The sequence below is a fragment of the Gorilla gorilla genome, chromosome 1 (assembly GCF_029281585.2).
Source record: "Gorilla gorilla gorilla isolate KB3781 chromosome 1, NHGRI_mGorGor1-v2.1_pri, whole genome shotgun sequence".
NCBI classification, from domain to species: domain Eukaryota; kingdom Metazoa; phylum Chordata; class Mammalia; order Primates; family Hominidae; genus Gorilla; species Gorilla gorilla.
Window position 1 is genome coordinate 233,889,414 of NC_073224.2, and position 10,097 is coordinate 233,899,510.

Consider the following 10,097-nt stretch of genomic DNA (forward strand, 5'->3'; position numbering starts at 1 on the left):
CTGAGACCCAAAATCTCAGTGTGTGTTGGCAAGTTGGGGGACGGGCAGGAGGCATGTAATGAGGAAGAGCTTGCATATTCTGATGGGGAAAATTTAGCCTCACTTTCTTGATTCACTTATCTCATGGGCATTTAATATATCCACTGGACCATGCGTGTAATCCCAACACTTTGGGAGGCCGAAGTGGGAAGACTGCTTGAAATCAGCAGTCTCAAAAAAAAAATCTTGTTTTTTTTGAGACAGGGTCTCACTGTCACCCAACCTCCCCCTCCCAAGTTCAAGCGTTTTTCCTGCCTCAGCCTCCTGAGTAGCTGGGACTACAGGCATGCACTATGACTCCCAGCTAATTTTTGTATTTTTAGTAGAGATGAGGTGTCACCATGTTGGCCAGGCTGGACTTGAACTCCTGACCTCAGGTGGTCTGCCCGCCTCGGCCTCCCAAAGTGCTGGGATTACAGGCATGAGCCACCATGTCTGGCCTACAAAGAAATTTTACAGGTATGGTGGCGCGCCTGTAGTAACAGCTACTTGGGATGCCGAGGTGGGAGGATTGTTTGAGGTTGGGAGTTCAAGGCTGCAGTGAGCTATGATCGCACCCCAGCACTCCAGTCTGGGTGACAGAGTGAGACCCTGTTTCAAAAAAAGAAATTTTTTTTAAGGCCAGGCAAGGTGGCTCATTCCTATAATCCCAGCACTCTGGGAGGCCGAGACAGGCGGATCCTCTGAGGTCAGGAGTTCGAGACCAGCCTGGCCAACATGGTGAAACCCTATCTCTACTAAAAATACAAAAAAATTAGCGTGGTGGCGTGCGCCTGTAATCCCAGCTACTCAGAGCCTGAGGCAGGAGAATCACTTGAACCCGGAAGGTGGAGGTTGCAGTGAGCCGAGACTGCACCACTCCACTGCAGCCTGGGCAACAGAGTGAGACTCCCTCGCAAAAAAAAAAAAACAAAACAGGTTCAAACGATTTTCCTGCCTCAGCCTCCTGAGTAGCTGGGATTACAGGCGCATGCCACCGTGCCTGGCTAATTTTGGTATTTTTAGTAGAGACGAGGTTTCACCATGTTGGTCAGGCTGGTCTCAAACTTCTGACCTCGTGATCTGCCTGCCTCAGCCTCCCAAAGTGTGGAGATTACAGGCGTAAGCCACCGTGCCCGGCCAAAACCAAAATTTTTAAAAATCTACTGTGGATTCACAGATTGATGTTGAATATTGAAAGGCACATTTAAGAAAGCGGTAAAGTCCTGTGTTTGGGGAACCCTCTGCCCAGGCCTCTGAAGCAGAAAAGGTCCAAGGAAATTTGTGCCAAACTTTGCAGAAGGACTTTAGCTTTGTGTGTGTGTGTGTGTGTGTGTGTGTGTGTGTGTGTGTGTGTGAGACAGTGACAGGATTTCGCTCTGTCATCCAGGCTAGAATGCAGTGGTGCAATCATAGCTCACCACAGCCTCCATCTCCCGAGCTCAAGCAATCCTTCCGCTTCAGCCTCCCGAGTAGCTGGGACTACAGACATGCACCACTGTGCCCACAGACATGCATCACTGTGCCCACCAGGACTTTAGCTTAATTCTCACAGACTTAGGAGAGACGTATGCCATGCACAAGACCCCAGCAAAGGCCTGGGGTGTGATTGCTTGGCAATTGGCCCTGGCCCAGTGGCATTTCTGCTAATGTGGCTTGGAGAGTAACCTGCAACCCTAGGCATGGATGGACAGGACTTTATGCCCAGCTCTTCCTCTTTCTATGAATGTCTCTATACACAAAAGCTGGACAGAATTATGAACCTTCCCCTTCTTGCTTTGTGGGGACCTTGTGAACATGCACTATGTGCTGTTCACTTCTGAAAGAAATAGCACATAGGCGGCCGGGCGCGGTGGCTCACATCTGTAATCCCAGCACTTTGGGAGGCCGAGGCGGGTGGATCACGAGGTCAGGAGATCGAGACCATCCTGGCTAACACGGTGAAACCCCATCTCCACTAAAAAATACAAAACATTAGCCGGGCATGGTGGCGGGCGCCTGTAGTCCCAGCTACTCAGGAGGCTGAGGCAGGAGAATGGCCTGAACCCGGGAGGCGGAGCTTGCAGTGAGCCGAGATAGCGCCACTGCGCTCCAGCCTGGGCAACAGAGTGAGACTCCGTCTAAAAAAAAAAAAAAAGAAAGAAAGAAAGAAGAAAGAAAAGAAATAACACTACATAAATCATATGGGCTGAAATTTAATTTTTATATTACAATCAAGAAAATCAAGCCTGTGAAGATGGCCCTAAGGTCAGCTGAAGGAAACAGGAGTTGATTTCTTCATGAAGTCATGATGTGACAAACCCCTGGCCAGATGTGACCTGGCAAATGTCCACATCTGCATCAGAGAACCCACACTGTCATCCTTTCAGACTTAGAAAAGTTTAATAATGTGGCAAGGAGTGATTACATTAACCATGGAACAGCTGCCTATCTGATGAATTGGAATGGGCAGCAGTATATGCAAGTTACATTTCAGAGTCAATGAGTTTTGATAATTGAGTTTATCCCTAGCAATGAGTACAGTTCTAGGAAGTCTAGATAAAAGCGTTATGGGTTCTGTCGGCTTAAGTGTTTCCTGAGCAAGGACCATTAGCTTTGTGTGACTTTTTTGGACTTTTTGTTGTCATTACATCTGGGATAGAACTTCAGTGTTCTCCAGCCTCATTGCTACCCCACAGAACCCCTTTTTATTGTTTTTGTTTTTTGTTGTTGTTATTTTGAGACAGGGTCTCACTCTGTCCCCCAGGCTGGAGTGCAGTGGTGTGATCTCAGCTCACTTCAACCTCCACCTCCGGATTCCAGTGTTTCCCCTGCCTCAGCCTCCCGAGCAGCTGGGACTACAGACGCACACCACCGCACCCAGCTAATTTTTGTATTTTTAGTACAGACGGGGTTTCTTCATGTTGTCCAGGTTGTTCTCGAACTCCTGGCCTCAGGTTATCTTCCCACCTCGGCCTCCCAAATGCTGGGATTACAGGCGTAAACCACCTTGCCCGGCCCTAATCTCTTCTTATGAAGACAGCAGTCATGTGGGATTACAGCCCACCCTAATGACCTCCTTTTAACTTAATTACCTCTTGAAAGACCCTATCTCCAAATAGAGTCACAATCTGAGGTACTAGGGGTTACAATTCATATGAATTCATATGAATATGGGGAACCATAGCATCAAGATTTACATTTACCTTATATATTCATGTTATAATATATACTATATATGTTAATATAATATACTTATGTTATAATTTATAATATATATTTATGCTATACAATATAACTATTATATATATTTAAAAATCATCTGTCAATCGTGCAAAATAAATTTGATAGGCCCCAGGCATAGTGTGGAAGTGGAAGGAGTGAAAACAAGGCGAATCTGGAAGATGCAGCACGTAGCGCTGTAAAATAGCACAGGTGCAATAAGCAGAGAGCAATAAAAGGTGGTAGTAATTAAATGCTGGCCAGGATGGTGCAATCCCTAACTACCACAGGAGCTCGGGGAAGGGAGAGAAATCGGCGGTGGGCAGAAAGTGTGGAAGAGGCTTGTAGAGGGGTTGGACCTCAAAGCATGGGGCGGTTGTAGGTAGGAGAATTAAGGGGGAGCTACCTTAATAAAGAGGTGCAGGCAGAACCATGAGGACTGGCTTCATAGCTGGAGCTCCAGTTTGCAAAGCTCTTTATTTAAGGTCTGGACAGGACTGCATTGCTGGGGTCTTCTCAGTCAAACTCATTAGCTTAGGAAGCCGCTGCTCAGGGCACAGTATTTAAATATGCAGGACTCTGCCCTTGCGTCTTAATTGATCCTGAAGAAATGCCCAGACATAACGCTGAGAACCCCAGTCAGCAGGAAGAGCACTTCCTTCATTCAGTGACTTGGTATTTTGCATCGGCATCCTATTGGAACCCACCAGGCAACCTCTTACTGCCTCCGAAGCCCTCCGAGGAACTTACAAATGCCAGCCCCCGACGGGGGAGAAAGGTGGGGCACCGCAGTGGGAGCAGTCACAAGAACCTGACACCCGCTGTCGGGTACGTGGCTGTGCGTGTTTCAATGGGACTGATTTTTTTTTTTTTTACTTATTTTTAGACAACCTCAAATAACAATCTAGAAAAGCCAGACTCCAGAGAACAATGAGAAAATGTAGAGAAGCCAAATATAAAAATACCGGCACATGCAAAAAATAAAACAAAATAAAAAAATCAATTCACTTCCACAGATTACAAGTGGAAATTCCCAGAGGGACAAGTAGATTTTTAGAAGAGAAAAAGAGATTATATTTTATGGGAAGAGATACAATAACCATTCTCTTCCCATAAAACAAGTGATGGAAGATTGTCTCTGCCTCATAGATATACACTGCACATTTTCAGGATGATACTAACAGGAAATCAATAGGATCTTTTATATGTGAAAAGACATTATCTCTCCGGACTCCCAGCACGGCTAATCGGGCTACAGAAGATCTTCACGAAAACTTAGCACTGGCCATTAATCTTGGTCCTGGGACAGTAAGTAGCCTGCAAATCCAGATCTTTGTTTATTTTTAAATTATACTTATTATTTATTTATTTTTTTATTGGGGAGATAATCGCGTTCAAAGCACCACCCTCCATTAGAGCCACAGAGCCTCCAGATGACAAGTGTCTCCACAGCAGACCAGATGCTCCCGGAGAGCCCCTCCTGCCCACGTCCACGCTGGGTGATGGCCATGTCATTAGCCACCAGAAGCTTTATCTGGGTATAATTTGATAGCTATGACAGGCTCAGCGGGATTTATGGGATCTCCTGGTTTTTGCCTTTATTGATCTGAAATAGAACCAAAGTTAATATTAGCAAAAAACACTTTGTGCTGGGGTCATTTACCCATGAAAGGCTTTGGTGACTGGTGGCTTTGAACATTTATTATGCAAGTGTTCTTGGCCAGCTCCAGGTCATGAGCCTCATGATGGCCGACAGACTACACATTCTGACCTCTCCTGCCACGGGAGTATCTAACCACTGTCCTGGTAAGACCCTTTCTTTTTCCAAGACACCTTAACCATCACAGGGTATAGAGCCCATTAGTATCAAGTTTGGATTTAGCACTGGCTCTGCCCTGGCATTAGTTTGCTCCAGCTGCCCTAACCAAGTACCAAAGTCTGGGTGGCTTAAAACTACAGAAATCTCAGTGGGGCACAGTGGTTCATGCCTGTAATCCCAGCACTTTGGGAGGCCAAGGCGGGAGGATCACTTGAGGCTAGGAGTTTGAGTCTGGGCAACATAGTGAAACCCCCATCTCCAAGAAAAATACAAAAAAGAATACACACACAAAAAATTATAGGCATAGCAGTATGTGCCTGTAGTCCCTGCTACTTGGGAGGCTGAGGTGGGAGCACTGCTTGAGCCCAGGAGGTCAAGGCTGCAATGAGCCAGGATCATGCCACTCTACTCCAGCCTGGGTGACACAGACTGATATACACACATATATATATATATATATATATATATGATATATATATATGATATATATGTGTATATGTATATGTGTACATATATATGATATATATGTGTATATGTATATGTGTACATATATACGTATATATGTGTGTATATATGTATATATGTATATATACACAGACATATATATACATCTCATATATATATACACACACACATATATATATATGACAGAACATATATATATTCTCTCGTAGTTCTGGAAGCTTGAAATCTAAACCCAGGCATCCCCAAGGCCATGCTTTCCCTGCTGGCTGTAAGGGAGGATCCTTCCTTGTCTTTGCAGCTTGCAGAGGTTGCCTCGACATCCCTCGACTTGCAGACCCATCATCATGCCCAAAAGGTGGCCGTCTCCTCCCTGTGTCTTCACATCATCTTCCCTCTGTGTGCACCTGTGTCTGAATTTCCCCTCTTTAAAAGGATACCAAGGCCGGGCACGGTGGCTCACGCCTGTAATCCCAGCACTTTGGGAGGCCAAGGTGGGAGCATCATGAGGTCAAGAGATCGAGACCATCCTGGCCAACATGATGAAACCCCATCTCTACTAAAAATACAAAAACTAGCTGGGCGTGTTGACGGATGCCTATAGTCCCAGCTACTCGGGAGGCTGAGGCAGGAGAAACGCTTGAACCCGGGAGGCAGAGGTTGCAGTGAGCCGAGATCACTCCACTGCACTCCAGCCTGGCCACAGAGCGAGACTCTATCTCAAAAGAAAAAAAAAAGACACCAGTCATATTGGATTAGGACCCACCCTAATGATTTCTTTTTTTTTTTTTTTTTTTTGAGACAACGTTTCATTCTTGTGGCCCAGGCTGGAGCGCACTGGTGCGATCTTGGCTCACTGCAACCTCTACCTCCCAGGTTTAAGTGATTCTCCTGCCTCAGCCTCCTGAGTAGCTGGGAGTACAGGCATGAGCCACTGTGCCCAGCCTAATGATTTCAATTAAATTACTTCAAAGGCCCTATCTCCAAATACAGGCACATTCTGAGGTCCTGGGCATAGGACTTGCCTTCAACATAAGAACTGGGGGGACCCAATTCAACCCATAACATCCCTCAAAAGACTTCCCTCGTATTAAATGCAGACTAGATCATTCCTAATATGATCACTGTAGATCGGGGTTCTCAGCCTCGGCACAGTTGACATCTGTCCAGGTAATTTTTTGTTATGGGAAGCTTTCCAGAGCATGACATAGGGTATTTATTAATAGCAGGATCTCAGGCATCTACCCGCTAGATGCCAGTAGCACCTCTCCCCTCCCTTGTAAGAACCAAAAATGTCCCCATTTATTCATTTATTGCCAAATGTCCCCTGCAAGGGGAAGAGCGCCCCCAGTGGAGAGCCACTGAATTAAGTGAAATGTAGGCCGACCTTAGAGAAGCATTGCAAGGGGAGTGAACACAGATGAAGAGGTTAGAGCGCTCACACATCAGGCAGAGAATCTTCCCTAAAAGCGGCGGATTCTGAGGAACCCCCTAAATGTCCAGATTCCTTCATGAATTTCAAGAGTGGTTATTGTGTGCCAAGTATACATCAGGCGCTGATCTGGGCACTGGAGGAAAAAAGAGAACAAGACATTTTATTTTTATTTATTTATTTATTTTGTTGTTGTTTTTTGAGACGGAGTCTCACTCTGTCACCCAGGCTGGAGTGCAGTGGTGTGATCTCGGCTCACTGCAAGCTCTGCCTCCCAGGTTCAAGCGATTCTCCTGCTTCAGCCTCCTGAGTAGCTGGGATTACAGGCGTCCGCCACCACGCCTGGCTAATTTTGTATTTTAGTAGAGACGGGGTTTCGCCATGTTGACCAGGCTGGTCTTGAACTCCTGACCTCAGGTGATCCACCTGCCTCGGCCTCCCAAAGTGCTAGAATTACACGTGTGAGCCACCATGCCTGGCCGAGAACAAGACATTTTAAAACCCCTGCCTTAAATATCATACATTTGAGTGGAGAAGACTGAAAATAAATAAGATAAATAAAATATGTAGAATGCTGGATCATCATATGTGTGAATGTGAAAAAAAAAAAAAAAACAAGGGAAGCAAGGAGGACAAGAAGTGTTGGGAGGATGAAAAAAAAGCGCTTTTTTGTGTGTGTGTTAGATGAAGTCTCGCTCTGTCGCCCAGGCTGGAGTGCAGTGGCATGATCTCAGCTCACTGCAACCTCTGCCTTCCAGGTTCAAGCGATTCTCCTGCCTCACCCTCCCAAGTAGCTGTGATTACAGGCACGCACCACCACACCCAGCTAATTTTTGTATTTGTAGGAGACATGGGGTTCGCCATGTTGGCCAGGCTGGTCTCAAACTCCTGAGCTCAAGCAATCTGCCTGCCTTGGCCTCCCAAAGTGCTGACATTACAGGCATGAGCCACCACGCCCAGCCTGGGATGCTGAGATTTTCCAGGGTGGCCCGGGCAGGGTTCACTGAGATATGGGGACAGGCTGAGAATGGGGGAGTGGGCATCGAATCATGCAGATTCAGGAAGAGCATCATAGCGGGAGGGAATAGCCAGGGCAAAGGCCCTGAGGCAGGAGCATCCCTGGGGAGTCTGAGGAACAGGAGGAGGCCCGTGGGGCTGGGGAAGTGTGGACAACAGGGAGAGGGTGGCAGATAGAGTCAGTGAGGGAGGGGCGGGAGACAGATGATGGAGAGCTTTCGGGTCATGGCAGAGACAGGCTGGCGCCCTGAGAGTTATGAGGAGCCAGTGGAGCTCCTGTGTGTGTGTGGCGGGGGGTGCGGGAGGTGGGGGGTAAATCATCCAACGTTTAGCAGGATTCCTCTAACAAGGGGCTGAAGAAGTGCCAGGGCAGAAGTCCGGCTGTGTGACTATTACTACATCCAAGAGAGAAACAGGGATCCACGGACTAGCGCGGTGGGTGGCGTGACGTGCGGGGAGATCCTAGATGGATGTGTTTGACGGCAGTGCCAACGAGATTCGCCGATGTGCCAGACATGGGCTCTGAGAGAGCGGGGAGGTCTTTGGCTTCAGCAAACGGAAGACAGCCGCGATTAATTGAGACGAGGAGTCAGCAGAAGCAGCAGGTTTGGAGGGAATATCAGAACATTTGCTATTTGTTTTCATTGGGGTAAAACAGACATAACATAAAATGTACTCTTTTAGCCACTGTGAAGGGCACAGTTCTGTGGCCATTAGTACATTCACATTGTTGTGCAGCCATCGTCACCACCCATCTCCAGAACCAGGGCAGGAAGCCCGGGCACTTCGACACTGAGTTCCATAGTGGAGCCGGGTACAAGTTGGCCTAAAGATAGGGTTACAGCCAGCTGGGCGTGATGGCTCACGCCTGTAATCCCAGCACTTTGAGGGGCTGAGGCGGGTAGATCACCTGAGGTCAGGAGTTCGAGACCAGCCTGGCTAACATGGTGAAACCCCATCTCTACAAAAATACAAATATTAGCCAGGCCTGGTGGCGGGCGCCTGTAGTCCCAGCTACTTGAGAGGCTGAGGCGGGAGAATCAGTTCAACCCAGGAGACAGAGTTTGCAGTGAGCCAAGATCACGCCACTGTGCTCCAGCCTGCGTGACAGAGCGAGACTCCATCTAAAAAAATAAAATAAAGATAGGGTTGCCAGATGTCCCTCTTCTCCAGGGACAGACCAGAATCTAGCCATTGCCCTATAATTAATAGCGGCTCTTCTCACTCTGGAAAGTGTTCTAGTCTGGGTGATAACATGGCCACCCCTCTTACTCTGAAGTAAGAACTCCCAGGCAGCATCTCTTGTAAAGTAAAGATGCAGAGCTTCAGGGACTCAGAACCTCCACCTGCGCTCCTCCACTAGAAGCACATCTCAGTTACTTGGACCCAGTTCAAGGATGGGTGAAGGCCTGTTTTTGCCAATGACTAAACAACCTTGGAGAAGTCTGTGCACATCGGTCGCTATGTCCTTGGTTCTGGCAGGAAGCAAATGTAAACTCCCGGTCGTGAGGGCAACCGCATAGCCTTGGGTCTCCTTTCCTCCTCGACTCACTGGTTCTGACGCACTAAACAAATGATAAGCCTAGATTGCTAGTCTTTGGCTGTGATATCTCCTGCTAGAATTTCCATCTCTCCCACAGCCTACCCTGTGGGACCATCTGCTTCTTTACAGCAAATCTCACCTCACCTGTTGACATTTACATGCACATGCCAAAACTAAGAGAAAGCCTGAAGAATGTGGGACATGAGGAGCTGGGATGTTCCTGGGTCGCTCCACGCTTCATGAGTCAGGCAGGCTGGAATGCGGTTGAAAATCAGGGAGTTATGGATACATATTCCAAAGTCCCCGGTGACATGTTCAGAATGAATGGAACTCCATGACAGGCAAAAACAACAGCCCTTGTTTAATTCTGAAGTTTACATGCACATTGGCACTGTTCTATCCTAACCTTTTGTTTCCATGGAAACCATTTATGATACCACAAAAAGAGGATTCTGACCAAAGTAAGGAAGGAATAGCAGCAATGGAAACTTGCTTTCAAATGAGCTTCAGGTAGAGGGAAGAACAGGGAAAAAAAAAAAACAAAGAAACAAAATGTGGAGCCTGATACGGTTTGGATTTGTGGCCCTGCCCAAATCTCATGTCAA

The 10,097-nt window shown here is 47.2% G+C and overlaps 1 long non-coding RNA gene across 1 annotated transcript; it reads right to left on the reverse strand.

Annotated features, from left to right (window-relative positions):
- Window positions 1-8,555: 8,555 nt before the first annotated feature.
- On the reverse strand, window positions 8,556-9,888 carry LOC129532703 (uncharacterized). Its single transcript, XR_008678551.1, has 2 exons — window positions 9,637-9,888; window positions 8,556-9,073 (listed from the first exon to the last, which is right to left on the reverse strand). It is a non-coding gene; the product is annotated as an uncharacterized lncRNA (long non-coding RNA).
- Between the last annotated feature and the right edge of the window lie 209 nt (window positions 9,889-10,097).